Here is a 23,774-nt window from a genome sequence, read left to right as displayed (position 1 = left end):
AATAAATGGACATGTAATGGGGGCGTCTCATGTAACTCAGGGAGGGAGCAGTGGGAACCAGCTTAAAGTGAGCTACATGAGCACAGTTCATCTTCAAAGGACCATGCAGTCTTCCCTAGGAGGCGTGGAAGATGGTTTTGGTCCAGGGTTAGCTGGACAGAAACATTTAGATCAGGACCAGGAACTCAATTGGACCTGGTCGCCTCCCTTATGCCTATAGTTGAGTTTTATTAGAATAGCTACTGTGAGAAGGAAGGGGTGCAGGCTCTGTAGTTGCATTAGTTATCTGTTGCTGAGTAACAAAGCTACCCTAAAATGTAGCCCCTTATTTTGGAATTCAGGTGCACCTTGACTAGGTGTTCTGCCTCAGTCCTTCGCAAGGACACTGTTAAACAGTTGGTGGGGACTGCAGTCATCCCAAGGCCAGACCGAGGTTAGTGAGTCTGTTCTATGCTCACTCACGTGGTTGTTGTTAGACCGTAGTGTCTCACTGGCTGTTGGTAGGCCGGCGGGTCCTGGTCATGTGAACCTCTCTGTGAGGCTGCTCAAACGTGATACACTGCTTTTTCCCTGAACGTGGTGGTGGTTGGGGGGTGAGGGGCAGAGAAAAAGAGAGGGAGTTAGAGGGAGGTGAAAGAGGAAGAGGGAGAGTGAGTGCCAAAAAGAAGCCACAGTCTTTTGTTAATTAATCTCAGAAGTGCCATTCTTTCACTTCCGCCATACTCTCTTGTTCACACAAACCGACTTTGGAACAGTTTGGGAAAGAACTGTACCAGTGTGTGAATATCAGGAGGCAGGGATCCTTGGGTGCCGCCTTAGAGGCTGGCTGCAGTCACAGCTGTGAGCACTGTTCTAAAGGAGTGTGTGGCCCCACAGGGGAAAGAGCGGCCTAATCTCAATCCTCAAGGACTTTATAGTCTAAGTGGGCTTTAGAAATATTTGAATAATGATTTTTTTTTTTTTAAAGGTAAGGTATCTACAAGTTCAAAATGAAATCCGAAGTTCTCTCCCATAGGTTTCTGCTCTAGTATGAAGCATATGGAATATATCTGAAGCATATGGAATATATCTGAAGCCATCCAATTTGGGGCCCAAGGTCAGAAATTTATTTCCAGTCTAGAGTTTCTAGATCAGTCTTATCTGTGCAAATTGTCAGAAGGGGCAGAGGGAGTCATCTTTTCAATTCAGCTTTTATTAGTTAATTTTCTAGGCAGGAGTAAAGGTAAGCTCTTTGGATCACTCCAAACTTCATTTTCTGGCTTGTACAATCTCTGTTTGACATAATGATTATCTTCACGGTAAAGGCTTCCCCAAACCTCTAGTTCAGTCTCTAAAAAAAGCGCTGTATTTCCGTCTAGAGAGCATTCTGTCCACACAGTCTCACCGCTTGTGCAAATAATACAAAAGACATCTGACAAGTGAGAACGTGCACCTGCGTCCTGGTGCAACTGGGGAGGCGTCTGAGCTCAAACAGGCAGGGCTTTTCCGTGGGCTGAACTCAGTAGGCTGTCCCCAGCGGGGAGTGTTTCCATCTTCTCAGGGCTTGGCGAGGTGTTGCTCTTGAGGCTACATTTCCACAAGGGAGAAAGTTCTGCAAAATAAGAGTCCCAGGATGTTCTGTTGAAGGTCCGTTTAAGCACACGCCTGGGCTCAGTCCACGATTCAGTTCCGGCAGGCGGCCCCATCGCCCCGCCCCACCTTCTGTCCGTATGGGCAGTGTCCTATGTGCTCCCTGGCTAACCTGGCTACACCACAAGGAGTTAAAGCTGTCCCTCTGCACGGAGCCAAACAACATCGGAGCAAGGGAGTCTTTAATTGCTTCTCTAGAACCGGCAGGGAGATCGGTACATCCAGTGTGACCTAATAGTTTTTTTCCACAGTTATTGTTCTGTTCACATGAGATCTATCCGTAGTCTTTATAATCTAAAATTTCCAAACCCTGGCAGTTGTCCGGATTTGAGTTTGAATTAATCTTTAAGCCATTTGGTTCCTTAGATCTTTGAAGCCATTAGACAATAAAAGTGCAAGTTGCTAAACTTTGGCTGTTTTGTAAAACCACATAGTAGATAATCATTACAATGGCCTTTTCCATTGCTTAGATAAGCTCTGCTGGTACGGATTAATAAGCTTGATCTCAGCATTCCGATGAGGGAGTGGTTTTATTAAACCGCCGAGTTTAACTCTGGCAACATAATTCTTCACAGTAAAGTTAGTGTAGAAAAATCTGATTCTTGTTTAAAGGGGCAGTGAGATTACTTATCAAAATTTTACTCTGATCTAAATTCCAATTTACTTACTAAATAGTCTTTAATAAGCCTTATTGTAAGGACACTGTTCAAATTATAGACTCTAGTTACCGAAGCCATTTTGTCTACTCTCTGGATGCTAAGAAACTCATGATAAAGGACTGTTTTTATGTAGGTCTCTGATGAGAGAGGAAATAGTACCTTTATTTAAAAATTGGGAGAAAAAAAAAGAATCTTTTTGGTGACCATATTCTTCTACTGCTCTTCTTTGTCTCCAATAGTTCATTTTCTATGATTTTACCCAGTGGCCTGAGGTAGGGACTGCCTGTCAAAAGCCAGTCTGCTTGGTATAACTCAGTTTCCAAGGAAATCACACAAAGATTGTCTTACCTTTAACCAAAGTCACTTAGCCCTTACACAGAATGTGCCAACAGCTCTAGGCAAAGCATGACAAAAACGACTGTGCGTTTGGGAGTGTGGCTATAAAGTATCCCCAAGAGAGGATATCTTGTTCCATGGACAGTTACCTTCACTACCTCCACCATAACTTTAAAAAATATTAATGCCTTCACAAAGGTCACTTTTTTCATCTGCTAACATTTAATAAGCACTTGTCGAATTCTACTTTGTGCTGGGTAGAGAAGCAGGTACACTTAACAACAGATGTGTAGCATCATTATGAAGAGCTTGGGTTTAGGATACTAATTGCATGAGTTAAGTTCCTCTTTCTGACATGCTAATTGTGTAGCCTTGGGCAGATTACTTGACTTTTCTGTGCCTTTGTTTCTTCAACGATAAAATGGGGTTAGTAATATCTATCTCAAAGAATTGAGGTGAGGATTAAATGAGTTAACATAGGTAATGCGTTTAGAACAGTGCCTGTCGTGTAGTAATGCTATATATTTTTAGTTATTATTGCTATTGTAAATGTTATTAAAAATAAATATAATCTCAATGAGCTATTTTTATTTACATCTCTACCCATCCACTCTTCGTATAGTTATTTTTGTTAAGTTTAAAGTAAAGAATTATAGCATTTTGCAAAGTGAGATTTTATTTTATAGGTGAAAATCAGTCCTGGAAAGACTATATGAATGGCTTAAAGTCAAAACTTAGTTGCAATGCCAGGGATTTATATCCTGTTTATGCCTCTAATTTCTTAATTGTGGCTTAAAGGTAAGGATTGCGTAGCTTTGGGGGTCTCACCTAGGCCAGAGGACCCCAGGCTCATTCCCTCCTTACCACCACTGCTCTGTCCAAAAATCAGCATTCATCCCTTCTCCACCAAAATCAGAGGTTGTGGCTTTGAATCTTCTTTATAACAGAGTTCTGGCCACTTTCCCAGCCCCAAGCATTCTTAGAGCTAGCATTAACCCAAGAGGGAAGAAAATACGAGTGAGTGTCTCTGTCTTTTTCTATGGGTCAGCCTTTGCAATGGTGACAGAAACCAATCCAAATTAGTGTACGCACAAAAAAAAAGAATAGAACTGAAGGAAGATGTGAGAAACGAGCCCCGAGAAGTCTCCAGAAGACTAGAACTAGTTCATATTTCATGGGAATTCTTTATGTCTCTCATCTCTCTTCATGTGGAAAGGACATGGATGGCTACCAGACTTCCAGACTCACCATCTTAAAGCTTTCTGATTGTGACACAACAGGCCCGGCTTGCACTGTGTGCCCATCACTGTCAAAGCAATTTGCTTAATATTTATCATCACTTATAATTTTATAAGAGTTTATATTGGGCACACATGGGCAGTTGTTTATAAGACATTTTACAAATTAGACCAAGGACTTAATTTGCTCATGGTCACATAGTTAATAAATAATCGAACATGAACTAGAACTGTGTTGTTTTGTCTCATCAGAAGTTCTTTCCCCATATGTTGCTAAATCAAGGCAAGCAGGGGTATTGTTTTTCAGATTACAGGCAAAAAGGCATTTGAATTCAGTGTGCTAGGAACCTAGTTCAGTGTGTGCATCAATATGTATTTGTTGAATGAATGAGTATCTTGCCCATGTCATAGAGTGAAGCCTTAACAAGGTGAGGAATAGAAATGAAGATTTGTGCAACAGTGAGGCTCCCCTGCTAGCTTCCCTTGACATTCATCTACAAGGGCTGGCACTAGTTTTTCCTTGTTTTCATTCCTGATCTGATTGCCAGATCCTTGTATTTGACTTTAAATCGATTATGACAGCACATCCTGTTTACTTGAATAAGTCCACAATTATTCTTTTTGTCTTCTGTTCTATAACACAAGGGTTACTTTTTCATACCTCACCGGATGCTTAACACATTCTTCAAATGTTTGAATTTGTTTAGTTTTTGCAAATACGTTTCGCAACTGTATTTAACAACCCAATCAAGTCATAGGATTGGGGGGTGGTGGTGAGGAGAGTGAAATTCTACAAGCTCTTTTGCCTGGCTATTAATGAAATGATTCATTCTTTATTAAGTATTACTCAAAACAATTCTTAAAGGGATCCAATTCACTAATTAAATCAGTCATGATTTCTTTACTGAGAGTTTTCGATTTCCAAAATCAGAACGTGATACAGTGAGTAAGGACTTGAGAATATACTTTTGCAAAGAACCTACTTCTATTTCAAACCTGAGAAACTGCTGACCAAATCTCAGAGAAGTTAGAACATAAACCTTATGCTGCATAATTATCAGTGAAACCAGTTTTTAAAAATGACACCTCACCACCAAATAGCCGACAATAGAAGTATTTCATAATTGGCAGCAACTAACCATTTTCAACTTTCATTGAGATAAGAGATGAGATTTAATCTGTAGGTTTCCCTTTGAAGCACCACGCTCTTTGTAGAGAAATAAATTCACTTTTCATGGATGTCAGGCACTGGCCCTGTCTATAAGCAGTGAAAATTTCCTATATGCCATCTTGTGGAGCTGTTCATTTAGTGATCAGAGAATTCACTACACATCCCCACCAGATCTATGACTGCTTACATGGGTAACTCAACGTACCACATTGCTTGTTACATAACTGTAAATGTAGACATTGAGCTATGTAAATACTGGCCTTTACCTAAAAGGAAAAATATTAGTTCTACATTTAGTCTTCTTCTTAGAGTCTCACTTCTTTCTTTTCCAGTACAAACACATTCACATCTCTTGGTGATCCTTTTGTTTTGAGGAGTCTTCTCTTGAAATCATGTTATAATATCAGATGTTTTCTCAATGTATGTGCCATATTTGGGGTGCTTTTCAGGTTCTTTCAATCTTCTTTGTCCTGTATTTTTTTCTTGTTTTTTTGTTCGTTTGTTTGTTTGTTTTTTACCTTGCATTTCTTTCTTTGTTTTTTATCAATCTTCTTTACAGGTGTCTTTTCTATAAATTCTCTAGTGCTCTCGGTTTTTATCTGTTCTTCTTCACTGAGTCTCGTGGTGTCTCTAAGGAGATCTCTTTGGAATGGCAAGTGGTGATAAAGAGAGGCACTTATTCCCAATAGCACTTTAAGTTTGGATTTTGGTTTTCAGAGTCTTAGTTTTTCTGGTAGCCATTCTGATAATACTTCTATAGAAAAAAAAAAAAAAACTTCTCAATTTCAGATGGTTCTCAAAACAGTTCTAAGCTCTATAAATCATATCATTGTCCTGAAACTTCTAAGAATCAATATTTCTTCATCAGCCTAGATTTCTTTTTAGACAGAGAAGACTGCCCTCTGGTCTTTGTTGTCAAGCCCAGAGAGAACTTCTAGTGAGTTGTTTATAAGCAGAAGATCCCTATCATTGCTTGACTTTGGGACTCAAGTCGATCACGTGCTTACTTGACTGTGAGCCACTCTGGTCTTGAAGAACTCCAGGTGTGGACATTCTGTCTGTGTTCAAAACAGTCTTCTCAAAATATTACCTAAAATTGCTTGTTGTTATTTAGGCCCTATGCTTTTTGTCTGTCTTAAGTGAATTCCTCTGCAAACTTGGTATTAAGTTAAAGCCACCTTCCTTTTATTCTTTTCAAATAATCTCTTGAGCCCATTCTGCTTTATTTGTCTCTTTTGAGTCTCCAAGAATACTGGGGAGCAAGAGAGAGATAAGAGCCTAGCTTTTACAACTAAGTAAGGAGAGAAAATGAATCTGATCAGTTCTCATTGTCACTGACTGTCACATGATGTCACTGTTGTAGACTGATCCCTAGGGAGGTGGTGTTTGTTATACCTGTTCTATGGTTCCAGACTGATGGAGACCCTGCCTAGGCTATGGGGGTCCTAAGAGGGTGTCCAATACCACTCTTTCAGCACTAAGCTTGGCTCTTTTTCACACAGGTACCTCTCAGGGCATAATTAGGCCACAGGTTTCCTGGGTGGGTCTGGTCTGACATCTGTCCATTTCAGACCCAGAACTACATCTCCTCTCTCTCCTATGAGATCACAGAGTCTGATTTCTCTTATACTAAAAGAAAAAACTTGCTCAATCTCTCTTCTCAGGGACGATACCTCAGTAACTCAAAGGTATTTTATCCTCTAAGAAGGTTTCAGAGTGATTTCAAGGTATTCACAGCTATTCTTCTTTTAGTTGATCATTTAGGTGATCATTGTCTACAGGGGACAATCTCCAATGATATAAAGGTCATTTTATGGCACTTTTCTAGATAACTATATAGTTTGCTTAATTTGTTTCCAGAACTGAAATATTTTTTAAAAGCACTGTTAATAATTACATCAGAACTCTTCTTAAATGAGGCAGAGTAGGATGTTTGGTTACTATAAACTTTTATTAGAGAGGAAAAGGAAATACAAATTTGGTCTATGGTGGGTATTCTGCTACAATGGAAAAACATCTATAACTTTTAAACCTCTACAGAAAAACCAGTCTTCAAGTAAAACTGTATATTATACTAATCACATAACATCCCATAACTAAATATTCTTTATTTACATAATCAACATTTATTGAGCATCAACTACATGCCAGGTTATACTAGCCATGGCGACATACACATATGTAGATGTAGTTTCTGTTTACTTTTTTGAATAAAAAAAATCATGTCAACTTCTACATCTACTGTTTGTCTTGTGAAATTGATATTAAAATTGAAATTGTGTTTGATGCCTTAGTGAATTCTTTCTTTATTATTTTAAATTGCCTTTTATATAAATAGCAATTGAATGAATGGTTTAGATTAGGGATATGTCGATATTTTATTCCCTTTAGAATTATACAATCTGAGGACACAGAAAAACGTACACTCTGGCTTAGTGAAGCATCGGTCATTGGTTACTGTGGCAGCATTCTGTGTAGATCTTCCAGTTCAGAAGACAAAGTGCTTCCAGTTATATTTGACAGGACCTGGCAGCTTATGTTGCACCTCAGGCTGCTTCTAAGTAACTTGTAGGCAGATACCGTGTTCATGTGGCATCATTAGAGTCATTAGAGTATAAAAGTGTTTGCATTTATAATAATAACTCTCGTGAACATTAGTAAACTGTAGAGGCCATTTTGTTTGCATTCTATAAAGGACGACCTTTTTGTAAAGGTTGCTGCGCAGGGAAGCCTTTTGGGCTTTCTTCCAGTATGACTCAGCTTTTGACTGGCTGTTCTGCAAATCAATTACCTGGAAAATAATGTAAATTACCATGGTAAGTTACCAGTAGGGACAACTAGCGTGCTGCTCATTTAGCATTCAGAAAAGCTCTGCCTATTAAGTTAGGCATTTAGGTCCATTGCTGGTGTAATGGAGGCAGATATTATGGGATCATTGTAGCATACATGTGTGAGTGTATCATGCTCACAGGTGTTCAATACACACTGTGATGCCTTGATCACAAGCACTGACCACACCCATAGCTCTGCCTGGTATCTGGAAAGGGTAGAACGAGAATAGTATAAATTTATCACTCCCAAAAAAGTAATTCGAAGCTCCCCAAATTCAAGAATATACCATGTGGTTGAACAGCTAATTACATGCTGCCTCATGTTTTCCTTAACTTGTTTCGCATATGATAGTCTTAGCTCCCCAAATAGATCGTAAGAGGCATAGTCCCAGTCACAATTTGGAAGTGCGAGGAGCTGGTGTTGGCAGTCCTCCCACCTCCTCTTATGGTATCCTCCGCCACCCTCTGAGGCCCCCAGAATTGCTATCTTTAGTTGTGTCCTCTTTTCTCTAATAGGGCACTGTGCTCTAGGCCTACATAGTGTGGCCTTTCAAATTAGGCAAATATGGTTAGAATTCCAGCCCAGCACTTACTGTGTGACCTGCGGCAAGTTCCTTATCTCCTGGTTTCCTCATCTTTATAAGGCTAAAAATATGGGGTGGTTGTGAGGATTAAGCAAAATAAGGTATTAAAATGCCTTACACAATGCCTAGTCCATGTTAACAGTGTAATAAATGCTGCTTCTTTTTGCTTCTCCTTCTTCCTGTCCCTCAGTCCAATTCTACCTACATGTAACACAATACTCACTGGGGCTTTCATTTGGCTGGGTCTCATAAATTACATTTAGTGGATGAAAACTATGCACTTAAAAAAAAAAAAGACTTTAGAAGTGATCTGGACTAGAGGTTTTCAGAGAGTGTTCTGTGAGGCCTCAGGTTCCCCTGGGGAAGCCTGCATGTTGCCCAGGGGGTGGGACTCCAGTCCTTGACCTTCTGCCTTTATAAGTCTGAAATAGTGAGATTTTTATAAGGTTTCATTTTGGGGGTAGAAAACTGTTCTGTTAAAAAAAAAGTTTACAAAGCTGCTTCGGCCAATACTTTTGCTTTAGTATATGTACTGCCGAAGCGAGCATGGTACTTTGTTTTCTAGATAAGGAAAATGAGATCCAGAGAGGTTAGAGATCACTGCCTTTCTCTTTCCACCCACCAAGTTCCCGGACAATTCTTCTTGTAGCACTTCTTTAATGCCACTTGTCCAAACTCTGCGTTGTACACATGTGAACCTTGGTCAGTAAAGATCTATTAAATTCACTGCCCCTCACCCCCACCCCTAGCAAAGTGTCACCACAATTTAGCACTGAAGCCTTTTTTGTGAGTGTTGCCATAATTTTTTCTAAGGCATGGGTGATTGCCAAGACTCTAAGTTTTATTACCCAATGTATTTAGATTTCAAAAAGTAAACAAACCTCAAAAAATATTTTAAGATGATTACTCAGTAATGCATAAATATATGCTAATAAATATTCAGATGATGTAGAAATGTGTGGAGTAAAAGCAGAAGTGCTTCTTTGGCCATCGGCTTTCCCCTGAGCAAGACCAACCAACTCTGTGGCCCACTGTGGAACCACTGATAAGTGTCTAATGTGTGGCCTACCAGATATTATTCTATGTATTTATATACATCCACATATAGTTTTAGATTTCTCCATGTAAATCAAAACAGACCCCTCACATTGTTTTATGACTTGACTTTTTCTCCTTTAACAAAATCATAGAGACATTTCCAAGTAAGTAAATATATATAAATGCCACTCTTTTAAATGTCTTCATAGTATTTTCATTATATTTCACGATGTGTCACTAAAAATGGTCAAGTAGATGGTTTCTCTTTTGTCCCATTACAAATATCCTTGCAATGAATATTCTTTTATGTACCTCTATGTCCACATTTGAAAGTCTCTCTCTAAAATAAATATCTGGGAAATCCAACATCTTTTAAAAACATTGATAGATGTAGACATACTCTAAATTTCAGTATTCGTTTATATTCCTACTAGTAGAGGACAAGAGTGCATTTCCTCAGAATGTCGACCAATACAAAATATTTAAAATTGTACATTTTTCTCTTTTATTATATTTTAAATTTTATATATTAATTTGTGTATTCAGAAAAAGTAAAGTAATATCTCATAAATCTTTGTTTATTAGTGGGTTGAATGTTTTTGCATATGTAATTTCCCTTTGTATTTTTTCTGTAAATTATCGGTTTATATTGTTGCTCATTTTTCTATTGAGTTATCTTTTTCTGATTGATTTGTACCTTTATATATTTTGGATATTAATCTTTTTTTTTACATACACCATGTATGCTTTATCTAAGTCCTTTGTTATATATGTTACACCTATTTTTCTCTTAATTTGTTTAAGGTCCTTTTGATATACAAGATTTACATTTCCATACAGACATGTCCATCAGTCTTTCTCTTTATGGCTTTTGCAAGTACTGTCAACTCTTCTCCCCAAGTCAGAACACTTCTATCCACCTTTCTTTCTACCATTTTTGTCTAAGACACTATCCCCTCCCGTAGGGACCACTGCAAGAGCCTTCTAACTGATCAGCCAGCGTCTACTCTTGCCTCTCCACAATGTAGTCTCTTCACTTCCTCTATTTAAAAGTGTCTATCAGATGTTACTCTTCTCCTTAAAAGTTTCTAATTGCCTCACATTACATTTAGGATGAAAGCCAAACTTCTTACTCTAGCTTACAAAGCCCTAAATGGTAGGGCCCATCTCGCAGACTTCATCTTAACATGGGTACAATGCTTCAGCTACAGAAGCACTTAAGTTTCTCAAAACAAGCTAAGTTTATTCTTAGTTTATAGCCTTTGCACTGATTATTCTCTCTGAGTAAAAAACATCCTCTCCAGCTCTTTGAATGACTTGTTCCTTGCCATTCACACCACGATTTAAATTTAACCTCTTCAGAGATTTTCCTCCAAAGACAGCTGAGGTAACTATTGATTATCACATCCAGCTTTAAATCTCATCACAGCACACATCACTAGTTGATCTTCTTTTTATTAGCTGGGTTAGTTGAATGATCAATATACTTAGTATCTATATATCCACTCAACTACCTATATACATCCATTTACCTATCTATCCACCTACACAATATGTATATCCACTCTTCCATTCATTCATCCATCTCTTCTTTGACTTTGTCACTAATATTTTAAAAATATATCACTGTCATTTAAGTGGGGTGTGGGAAGGGAGTAGAAATAAATATATGTGATTAATTGTAGGATGGCCAAATAATTCATCATTCAAACCAGGACACTTCTGAGAGTTAAAGAAACTATAATTACACTGGGACAAGAGGTGTAAATTGGGACTGTCTCAGGCATACTTTTACCCCATTAATTATCGGATGTTCTTTTATGTAAACTATTGAAGCTTCATAACATGTTAATAACTGGTGTGCTTTTTATTTCCTTCTTTATTCTTTAACTATTGACTGTTCAAACACTTTTATTCTTTGAAATGAAATTTACATTAGTATTGTCAAATTCACATGACTCTATGTTGGGCTCTTTCTGGGAATTATTACATTTGTAGCAGAAATAAAATTGTTCAGGAGCATGATAATGCATTTGGTCAGAAATTATATTAGTAAGAAACAATATATCTTTCTTCCCTTACTTCAGTTTTTAAATATATTTCAGAATACTTAATATTTTTTCATATGAGTGCTATATAACTTTTGTTATCTTTTTTCTAAATTCTTTTATATTTTACTATGCTGATGTGAACAGAGCATTTTTTTTTCACTTTATGTCCTTACTTGTTATTGATGGTGTGTAGGAAAGCTCTTAATATTTTCTTATTTATGTTATAACCACTTAGAGCCCTACTTCAGCTATTTTTTTCTTTCATCCCACGTGATATAAAAAATATAGTTGTGCTCACTGTGGAAGATAGTATTTTTCAAAAATGGCTGCAATAGCATCTGCATTCCACGTGCTCTTCTGAATGTGACTTTGCCACTCCTCCACCAAGACTCTCCTTTCACTTATAACTAATAGCAGAAAGGACATTGTATGACATCTGAGCCATGCAGCTTCTGCCTAGTTCTCTTGAGACACTCCTCCTCTGGACGCTCCCCATTGGGATGCTCTCATTATCCAGACGTCATGCTGCGAGTGGTCCAAGCCATGTTGAAAGATCACGTAGGTTTTCTGGTTCACAGCCCCAGATGAGTGGTTTAGTTATCTTTGCCAGACACCAGCCACGTGAGTAAAGAAGCTTTCAGACAATTCCAACACCAAGTCATTTTAGCCACCTCCAGCGTTCTTCCTAGCTCTGAGGCCCCAGACGTTGAGGAGCAGAGACGGGCCATCTCCACTGTGTCCTGTCTAAATTCCTGATGCTCTGAATCTGTGAGTACTAGGTTTGGAGTTGTTTCTTGCACAGCAATAAGTAAGCAGAACAGTCATGAAACAGTGCATAGAATGGAGAGTTGTAAGACCTCTGCCGTTAGTTAGCCTTAAGACCTTTGTCATAGTCATTAAGCTTTCTCGGACTTATCTGTAAAGGCAGTGATATCTGCCTTTCCGAAATCACAGAGAATTGAATGAGAAATAAATGTGAAGGCACTTTGTAAAGATAAATGTGAAAGCCTAAAGCATTCTCCATAAATAAGAAGAGGTGCATAAACATAAAGGCTAACTTTTGAGTAAATTATATATATTTTTTCTAAGGCTGAACAGGCTTAATGATTTTCCTGGGCAGAGCTTGCCTGACAAGGCAGGAAAGGAGGTTCTGGTCTCAGAGAATTGCATGCAGTATATCTGAAACATGAAAAGAACTCTCTACTTGTTAATGATAAATGACTGAAATTGCTTCAGGGAAAGGCAAGATTTATGTGGCTGCACTTAGGATTCAAGAAATCCAGATAGCTCATACACGACCTAGGTAAAACTAAAGCTGCTAGAGACAATATCACCTTTGTTGAGGTTTTTCTTTACAACCTAAGGTCACCATTAAACAATCAAAACCACAAAAACAAAACAAAACAAAAACAAAAACACTTGTTGGGAGAGCTTACCGTGTTACTCCAAGGTAAACCAGGGCATCAGCCAAAATGGCTTAAATCTCCAACATGAGGTGCCAGAACCTTCAGTGATTAAGCAAAAGCTCACCAATTTCTATGCAACCCAAGAAAATCAGAGTTAGATAAAGTAAGTGTTTGACCTTTAGAAGGGCATTGACACAGTGATCTCATTCTCAGTATTTCCGGTCTGTATTCTTGAGAATCCAAGAAAGAAAAGTGTTTATACAAAAAGTATAAAGATGTGAGCTTCCCGATTTGTATGCCTGTGTTCTCAAAACCAATTTCTGCTCACCCTCTTTTTGACTCTATTAATTCTACTGCATCTAAAACAATCTAGCATCCTTTCCATTTGTCTGTTTTAAAAATTTTACAGCTGTGAATAGGCAAATGAATAGGATTTAAGGCTTAAGGACCATGTGATCTACTGGAAAGGACATTTTCTTTTGTTAATAAGACTTTGGTTAAAATCATACTGTACGCATATCAATAGCGTTAACTTCAGCTATCTACCTAAACTTTCTGAAGCTCAGAAATGGGGTAAATGGAAATAATAAGATTTACTTCATCATGTTATTGTGACATTAAACAGCCTCTATGTTTGGGGAAACAAAGTCAGTTTGACCTTTTAATCCCAATTTCCCTGAATCAGATCCTCTACAAACATTACTGCTGAACATCCCAACAAACTCCTTCCTCCTTCTCAGTTTCCTCCAGGTATTTCTGAAACTTCCCAGGTGTTACTACACGTGCTTGTGCATGGGTCTTAGGCCTCATAAAGTTTAGAATAAAACAGTCCCTCACTCCACAGTCTTCAAGCTGGACATTAGACGTAATTTCTTCTTATAATACTATTTTTCTTTTCCCTCCTGAGTTACCTTCCTGCTCAAGTTAACTACCTCTTGCTTGTATGCAAATCAATTCATGAAATAGACTTGGGAATCTCCAGACTCCCCACTTCCCAGGCACAACCAGACCCTGAATTGCAAATTGGACTTCCTGGGACACCTCACGCACAATTTCTCACCTACATTACCTAATTTTACCTTGAGGGAGGAAGTTAAATGACATATCCAAGATCACAGGGTCAGGATTCAAACTCAGATCTTGTGATACCACAGAGCTTATATATGCGACAGTTGGAGTTAGGCCCTAAAGATACGTTGCCTGGCCTCACAGCTTGGGATCAGCCCCTTTCTCATTGGTGACTTTGGAAGAGTACATTCTGGAACAGTAAACGCAAAGGCTATTTTGTGGCTTAGCCTGGTAGCTGCCCTCTATTATGTCGACCTCTAAAGGTCATCCTGAAAAACTATGATGTCTTCTTATTCAGTAGGAAAAAAAAATCCCATCTTTATTTTTCACCCTTGGCAAATATGTGAGTGTACTTTTCCTGAGCAAATAATTGTTCTTTGTGTTGAATTTCTATTGTGTATTCACAGTTTCCGTTTATGGGCAGAGTCAGTTTAAAATAAGCTGACCTCATAGAATTTTATGCTCAATACCTTTCCTTTCCCTTTACATGTTGTTAAAGTGCTGGGCTATTTCTTGGGAGTACTGGCAGAGAAGCTAGATAGTGCTGTCACACATATACATACAGAGCAATTCAGTGGTTTTTGACCTCCCATCAAAGATGCAGACTAGCTGGCATCCAGATTTTGGTGCAGATGACAGGTAGTTAGTGCTCATGGGAGTCACCTTAGGTAGTTTGGCAAGATGACTTCCGTGAACACTACCTGTTATTCAGAAAATTGAGGTTGAAAGTCAATATAGCATCGATTTCCAGTCAGGAACTAGTGAACTGCACTAGCATAGTCAAAAGAGATGCATAGTTGGTGAAAATAATCCTTCAGTGTCCCTCGTATGGGGTCTGCGCACTTCCCCAAGTCTCAGCCAAATATTTCCTATCTCTTTGGAGGGTCTGGACTACAGAGCTCAGAAAACTGTACGAGGCTGTTGACTCTATCATGGAGACTTCTGAGGAGATAGGAAAATCAAAGTTGCATTATTTCGTATAAGGAGAAAGGGAATTCCTATGACTAGAAATATCCTATAACTAGTAAGTTATAACCAGGACTTTTATTGTTAGGAATGCTTGATAGAAAATGTCGCTTGAAGGATTCCTTTATGTCTTTCCTCATTGTTCCTATTCCGATTTCACTTCATTTCTGTGTCTTTTTAGACCTCTGGGGCAGGAATCGAAACTTGTATCAAAACCATAACCGCCAGACTAACTTGCTAACTCTGAACCAAAGGTAGATCAATCAATCAATATTGATTTAAGACACAGGCTAAATGAAAGGGTTTAAAAAAAAAAAACACAACTTTCTTCTTTTCGAAATGCCAATGAATAGGTTAGAAATAAAACAAACTTTTTTTCTTTTTTGATCAAGAACATCAAAATAGTCTCAGAAATAAACTGAATAAAATGTATGGATTTTAATTCTCAGGTCTGCAATCAAAGGGAGAAATTGCGATCACTGCTTGGGCAGTTAGGAGGCTATATCTTATTGCTGGAGGTGTTAGGAAGATTAATAAGGTTTTCGTAGCTGTGGCTCATTTCTTCCCAGTGCACCATCCCCCGCCCCCGACTCCAGGAAGTCGATTATCTGAAACTTGGATTTACTCCCACAGGCTCCTGGTGCTGTATTGTCTAAGAAGTCCTTGGAATGGCTAGGAAACTGTTCACCAATCAGATAATTTTTCTGTGCACTCCTATTAGCTCCTGAAGCTTATAAAGCAGATTAGGAACAGCTCCAGGTTTTTGAAAAGAGAGAGAGAGAGGAAAAAATGTCTAATTTTCAAAAGGTATTGTAGAAATGCTCTCTCTCTTATGCTTGCATTATTTAAAATAATTATAACACCTGCACTTTGCTTTCTCTGAGGAGAACTCATTTTTTTGTAGTAAGCAAAAATAAACTCCAGGACCACTTTGTATGGTGAAATTTGCAAGGCAACAAGACTCTCAATTCAACCTGACATTTCCATTAGTGTTCAAATGAATGATAGCCAAGCAGCTCATATTAGAGCCCTCTCATCTCAACTAAGTGTGACAGGCAATTACTCCTGACACTTCAGAGGACAGTTGTTCCTTACCCCCAACCCCGTCTCTATATGTAAAAGTCCCACTGTTGTCACCCATGTTGGTTTTAGCTCAATTTGTGACAGAGATAAGAATTTCTATTTACAAATAAGAATATAACTGTCATTTATCGAGTGTGTGTGCCTTATATTGGGGCAAGCACCATATATATTGACTTATTTAATCTTTAGCACATCCCCATGAGGGAGGCACTCTTATTCCCATTTCACACAGGAAGAAAGCAGAGGCATAATGTTTTACATTCCTTGAACGTGTAGGTTCTGTGAAAGCCTGGCTTATTTTGCTCACTGCTATATTCTGAGCATCTAGAGGAATACCTGGCACATAAGTAGGTGTTCAGTAAATACCTGTAAAAAAAAATGGATGAATGAATGAATGCACAAATAACCCCAAGGTCACATAGCCAGTGGGTACCCAAACTCTTGTTGTCCAACCTGACGCCTGTGCCTTTCCGATCCTCAGCACAAAGTTTCAGGCAGTGTAGCTACCCTGCTGCTACCTCACTCAGCTTAGAAGAGGAAAATGTGACTACCTTCTCATTGTCATAGCCTTTGTGAAATCACCGGCCAAAGAAGGATCAGATTTGGGTCTTTAAGGCTGTTATTGCTACTTGTTTGGGTTTAATATAAACGGTCTGGTGAACTGAAGAAGTAACATAGTGTAATGGAATCAATAGAACTATTAACCTTTCAGTGTTCCAGTTCCATCATCTGTAAAATAGAAATAAGTATATTTACCTAATACAGGTAGAGTGAGGATTAAATGGAAAAAATGTAGATAAAACACTTAGCACCAATGTCTCGCACATAGCTGGCATTCAGTAATAGTTTCCTTTTTCCTTCTCCTATTGAATCTGAGCCTGTGTCACCCATTTTTGGATAGGTAGCAACATTCTTTGCTCTTCAAGCAAAATGTGGAGGAAAAAAGCCTAAACAAGGACACTCACCCTAGGGTATAGAGAATGCAAATGTACTCAATTTGTAATGACTGTTCTACTGCATGTAAACACATTCCCTTGCAGATATTTCAGCATGTGTGTAAAATACTCTGAGACAATTCTGGCATTCATGGACATAGGGGAAAAAAAAGGCAAATTGACTGAGGGGTTGCGGATGATGGAATGGAGCCTAATAAAATAGGTTACGAAACACCGTAGGTAATGTGCTAAGGCTCTAGCTGTTATGAGGTTAAGGAAGGCAGCCTTTTCAGAATATTTATTAAGAAAAGAAGGGAGTATAAATAAACACTACAAAGGATTCAAATTTTAAGAAAACCTGAATGTAAAAAAAATATACATATAGAGATAAACTATTTGTTTGAAAATATTTCTTGCAGAAAAAAGGAGTACCTTCGTAAATTTAATTGAAATGCCTTTGAAGTTTTTCCTTGAGTACAATAGGGGATCCTGTGTAGGACTGAAGAGGAAGGGATAGAGTTGGGGGAAAAAAGAGCCACATGGGGAGCTCACTTGAAGAGTGGGGTCTCCTGCGTTACCTGGCCCGGGTTCTTACGCTCACCTGCAGCAGGAGCTAGTTTTGGAAATCGGCTTTAATTTTTAAGAAGAAAAGAAAAAGATGGGTGTTGAAGAGCCCCAGCTCAGGAGCTGCTACTTCAGCTCACAGTGAGTTGCTCTGGATGTGCGGTGTATTGCATTCTGAATTCAAAAGAGATGTCACATTCCGAACAAGATACTTAGCTGGAACCAAAGCCAAATTCCCCAGACAGGGAAGAGAGCTCTCCTCTGTTTTCCTGTTTCCTTGACCAAGGTCACCCAAAGGCTTAGCACCACTGCTCGATCTCTGTAAATCGTCTTGGGGATTCGAATGATTAAAAGAAAGCTTTTAGTGAAGTGTCCTCCCCTTAAGATGATGGGTCATAGAACCAGATATAGGAATGAGATTTAGAAATGGGAAAGATAAAGTAAATACAAAGTCCCACTTTTCTTCTATCTCTGCCTCCTGCATGGCTCCCTCAAGTAGCTTCGTGGGGAGGGATGTTGGCTGTGTTCATATGTCATTTCCATGGCTACTTTATATGTTTCCCTTTTGCCTGCCATCTTCTTTTTTCCTTGTCTTTATTTATCTGCGCGGCCATTCCAGCTATTTAAATTTCCAGTCTTCTCTCCTTCCTTTTTTCTTGCTAATACATTCATGTAAATCTTTCTGAGCTTGATAGGTTTAGTGATGGTTTAGGTTTTACACCTCTCCCATAGAGTTAAATGCAAGAGATTTTTATTTTCAAGTTATTTTAAAACAATATTTTTCTGAAAACTTAAAAAAATTAGAATGCTTTTTGAGATAATTCGATACAAGTTGGGGTATAGCAAAAGGAGGGATGAGCGTCCCAGCACTGGGGTCTTAGTAGAGCCCAAGCAAAGCAAGATAAGCTTGTCTTCGTGCCGTGCCGTGATAGCCCTAGAGAAGAACAAAGTATAATTTAAAGATAACCCAACACATTTTCTGTGAGGATGATAATGGACAAAATTGTCAACTCTGTATCTTCACAGTGTGATTATCAAGTTTAATAAGAATTCTAAAGGTCTTATTATTCATGTCTCAGTCCTGAGTGCCTAAAATCAACTTTAAATTATTCTTGCATTGTTAAACCAAAGCATTTGGCATTCTCCTGTTATCCAGCACTCTTCTCCTTCTTTAACATATTTAGGAAAGTGACAATGATACAAAATCCATAACATAGTCTATGTAATATAACCGCATATCTAATATTAATTATTTCCTTGGCTGAGTAACTGTCTTTGGGTATTACTCTCTTTCCTGTTTCCCACTAACCCTGCTCACTTCTTTTTCTACCCATCCTGGCTTGTTTACTTATTCCACAGATGCTGAGTACCTACAAGCACATAATGTTATGTTCTAGGCATTAGAAACAGTGGTGAACAGACAGACATGGCTAGCTCATCATAGAACTTAATATCTATGTATTTCCTTAAGTACCTTTTTGTTTTTTTTCTTTTACCACCCTGCCAATGACTTCAAAAGAAGCAGCTCATTTCTTGACTTGGATACAAATACTTTCATACATAGCAGTGCTAGTCTCCCAAATATGATGAATACTACTAGAAGTCAGAAACAGTTTGGCTTGTAAGAATGTACCTTGAAATTAGTAATTTATCAAGCTTTGTGAAGTATCCACAGGGTGCGAATCATTGGATATAAGATCTATCCCAAGTAAAACTCAGATGCAACTTTTGACGAATATATGGCATATATACACATTTTCACTTTTTTTTTTTTAAAAACTTTTAAGTTAGCTTTATTTTGAAACCTTTTAAAAATAGAAGTATAATTTACAGATAATAAGATGAATAGATCTTAAGTTTTCAGATTAATGAATTTTGATAAATGCATATGTTTATATAATACATACTTCTAATAAGAGAGAGAACATTTCTATCATCCCAGAAAGTTCCTTTTCCTCATCCAATCAAGTCCTTCTTTCCTGCAGTTCTGGAGACAACCAGTGTTCCAAATTCTCTCACCATAGATTAGGTTTGTCTGTTCTTGAACTTTACATAAATAGAATGAGATAGTATGTACTTTTTGGTTTCCTTTTTTCCCTTAAAATTATGTTTTTGAGATTCATCCATATTATTGAGTATATCAATAATTAGTTTTTTTTTTTAAATTTTGAGCAGCAGTCCATTGTATAGATACCCCACAATTTATTTACCCATTTAATTATCGATGGACTTTTGAGTTGTTTTTGTTATTATAGTAATGCTTCTTATACAAGTCTCTTTGTGGCAGTTTTTAAAATTTCTCTTGAGTAAAGAAGTAGAATGGGACTTCTGGGTCATTGAATAGGTTTACGTTTAATTTCATAAGAAATTGCCAAACAATTTTTCAAAATAGTTTTACTATTTTGCATTTCCATCGGCAATGGATAACAATTCTTTTTGTTCCACATCTTCACTAATAATTTGTATGCCAGTCTTTTTATTAGAAATTTTATGAGTACTTCACATATTATGGACATATATTCTAAGTTGGAAATATTTATGTGAATATCTTCTCCAAATCTGTGGATTTTCTCATCAAGGTTCTCCCAAATCTATTGCTATATTCTATTTATTTTCATGTTTCATCCTCATTTAATTTAGACTTTTGAAGTAAAAAAGCTAAGAATTCCATCTATTTTTCTGTTTTAAAATTGTTACAGCATTTCTTCTCTGAAGAAATAAACATAGGACGCATTTGCTAATTAAATGTAAGAAAGGCCAGGGAGTATAAAGAAACAAGGAGATAACATTAAAAATGTTTCCATATCACACAGGGTTAAAAGATATTTTTTTAAAAAAATGAGAATGGAAAGACATATGCACAATTGTAGGCAGAGAAGGAGAGAGTGATTAGAAAGGAGCTCCAGAGAGGTACAAAAGGGAATGATTAATGGAGCCAGGTTGTTGAAGAGATGACAGGAGACAAATCAAGAAGACAAGAGGTGGGGTTCACTTAAGGAAGATACCCGACACTTTATCTGAGAGAGAGGTAGGGAGAGAGGGATAAAAATACAGAAATATTTTGAGAGATGTAAAAAAAATCTTGACAAAATCTAGCATCCATTCATGATAAAAGCTCTCAGTAAACTAGGAATAGAGGAGAACTTTTTCAACTTAATAAAGACTATCTACAAAAACCATACAGCTAACATCATACTTAATGGTGAGAAACTCAAAGCTTTGCCTCTAAGATCAGGTACAAGACAAGGATGTCCCCTCTCACCATTCCTTTTTGATATTGTGCTAGAAGTTGTCTAATGCAATAAGGAAAAGAAAGGAAATAAGAGAAGACATAGAACTAATATGTAATTATAGCAAGGTTGCAGGCTATAAGGTTAATATTTAAAAGTCAATGATGAACAAATAGAATTTGAAATAAAAAACTCAATACTATCTATAGATTCAATGCAAACCCAACCAAAATTTCAGTAAGTTACTTTACAGATATCGACAAAGTGATTCTAAAGTTTATATGAAGAGTCAAATAACCCAGAATAGCAAACACAATATTGAAGATGGAAACCTGAAGCTACACGACTTCAAGACTTACTGTAAAGCTACAGTAATCAAGACAGTATGGTATTGGTAAAAGAATAGACAGATCAGTGGAATAGAATGGAGACCTCAGAAATAGACTCATAAATATAATCAACTGATTTTTGACAAAGGAGCAAAGGCAAGATAATGAAGCAAAATGGACACTCATATGCAAAGAAATGACAAACTTTACATCTTTCACAAAAATTAACTCAAAACGAATCACATACCTAAAAATAAAACACAAAACTATAAAACTCTTAGCAGACAACATAGTAAAAAACCAAGATGACCTTGGATATGGTGATGCCTTTTTAGATACAATGCTAAAGACACTACCCATGAAAGAAATAATGTGTAAGCTAAGACTTCATTAAAATTAAAAATTTCTGCTCTATTAAAGACAATACCAAGAGAATTAGAAGACAATCCACAGACTGGGAGAAACTATTTGTAAAAGATACATCTGATAAATGACTGTTACCCAAAATATACAAAGAACTCTTAAAACTCAGCAATATGAAAACAACCTGATTTTTAAAAAAGGACCAAAGACCTTAGGAGACATCTCACCAGAGAAAATATACAGATGGCAAGTAAACATATGAAAAGATGCTCCATATCATATGTCATTAGGGAAATGCAAATCAAAATAATGAGAGGTAACTACATACTTATTAGAATAGCCAGAATCCAGAAAACTGACATCACCAAATGCTGGTGAGAATGTGGACCAATGAGAACATTATTGGTGGGAATGCAGAATGGTACAGCCACTTTGGAAGACAGTTTGATAGTTTCTTAGAAAACTAAACATACTCTTACCATGTGATCAGCAATCATGCTCCTTTTGCATTTACCCAAAGGAGCTAAAAACTTATGCCACACATAATTTGTACATAGATGTTTATAGCAGCTTTATTTATAATTGCCAAAAATCAGCAGCAACCAAGATGTCATTCAGTAGGTGAGTGTATAAACATGCTATATCTAGACAATGGAATACTATTCAGCGCTAAAAGAAAACGATCTATTAAACCATGAAAAACATGGAGAAACCTTAAGTGCATATTACTAAGTGAGAGAAGCCAATCTGAAATACAGTCATATAGTTGGAATCATACATACTATATGATTCCAACTATATGACATTCTGGAAGTAGAAAACCATGGAGCCAATAAAAAGATCAGTGGTTGCTGGTGCGGGGAGGGGTTGTGGACAGATGAATAGGTGGAGCACCAAGGATTTTTAGGGCAGTAAAAATACTCTGTGTATTATAATGGTGGATATATGTCATTCTGCATATGTCTAAATCCATAGAATGTACAACACCAAAAGTAAACCCTAAAGTAACCTATGGACTTTAAGTGATTATAATGTGTCAATGTAGGCTTATCCTTGGTTAAAAAAAAACATACAATTCTGATAAATGATGTTGATAATGGGAGAGGCTCTGCCTGTGTGGGGGCAGGGGATATATGTGAAATATCTTTACTTCCCTATCAGTTCTGTTGTAAACCTAAAACTGCTCTAAAAAAATAAGTCTTTAAAAATTCAATCAAGTGTGCCTTCTTGAAAATGATTCCTTCTTGCTTATCATCAAGTTTCTTTCCTTTTGAAAAACTCTTTCTCACAGGTAATTCTATTTTATATTTGGTACTTCTGAGCTTGCATATTAAATTTACTTTTGCTTCTCAGCACAGCTCTATATTTCTTGTAGAAAATGAGATACTAAATATAGAGGGAGAAAAAGAGAAAGCAAGATGTGAGATCTTAATGGAGTTCTAGGTGAAACAACATATCTCATAATGAGCCCCTACTGGAAGGTTGAGAAGGCTCATTTATAAATTTGTAGTATGTTTTACATCATGCGTTTATGTCTTAACTGAAATTTGCTAATAGGCAGTGAATGAGCAAATTTCATCATCTGCTTGAAGATTCTAATTTTTCCTCAAGCGTGCAATAAATACACTAAATTATTCTGCCAAAACACAGTCTCTTGTGAAGATAAATTTAATAAGAAGAAAAGTAAAAGGAAGAAATTTGGCTTACTCTAGCTTCGGCTTGGTTTGCAATAGAGCCCTCAATCTGATTTTCCTTTATTACCGGTTGACTATGCCAATTCACTACCAAAAAAAAAAAAATTAATAATACCTGTGAGTCAGTGTTTGACAACCTAAAAGATTCCTTGGATAACTATTTTCATTCCTCAGTCAATGGATACTGTCATATAAAACCAGATTTTCCATCCTATTTTCTGTCTGGCCTAAGACAAGTGGCTTGTCAGATATATCTCTATCTATCTGTCTGTCTGTCTATCTATCTATCTATCTATCTATCTATCTATCTATCTATCTATCATCTATCTATCTATCTATCTATCTATCTATCTATCTATCATCTATCTATACAGTTTTAGAATTTTAGAATCCTTCTGGAGTCTACTATCATTATTTATTATCATCTATGTATCATATATTATCCTTCTGGAGTCTATTATTATCCTTCTAGCTTCAATTACTCTTCCTTTAAATTGTTTCAGACCAATGGGAAAGTCTTCTAATCTCCAGGGTAGGACATGCTCTTATGAACTAATCCAGGACTCAGTAAATTGCATTGTTTCAATTTAATAATAGTG

General features: G+C 37.2%; 1 long non-coding RNA gene across 1 annotated transcript; it reads right to left on the bottom strand.

The window, feature by feature from the left end:
• Positions 1-803: 803 nt before the first annotated feature.
• On the bottom strand, positions 804-2,112 carry LOC111738487. Its single transcript, XR_002779870.1, has 2 exons — positions 1,742-2,112; positions 804-1,591 (listed from the first exon to the last, which is right to left on the bottom strand). It is a non-coding gene; the product is annotated as an uncharacterized LOC111738487 (long non-coding RNA).
• Between the last annotated feature and the right edge of the window lie 21,662 nt (positions 2,113-23,774).

The sequence above is a fragment of the Pteropus vampyrus genome, unplaced genomic scaffold, assembly GCF_000151845.1.
Source record: "Pteropus vampyrus isolate Shadow unplaced genomic scaffold, Pvam_2.0 Scaffold39, whole genome shotgun sequence".
In the NCBI taxonomy this organism is placed as follows: Eukaryota; Metazoa; Chordata; class Mammalia; order Chiroptera; family Pteropodidae; genus Pteropus; species Pteropus vampyrus.
Note: the sequence above shows the minus strand (reverse complement) of the source record. Positions and strands in the feature narration are given on the sequence as shown.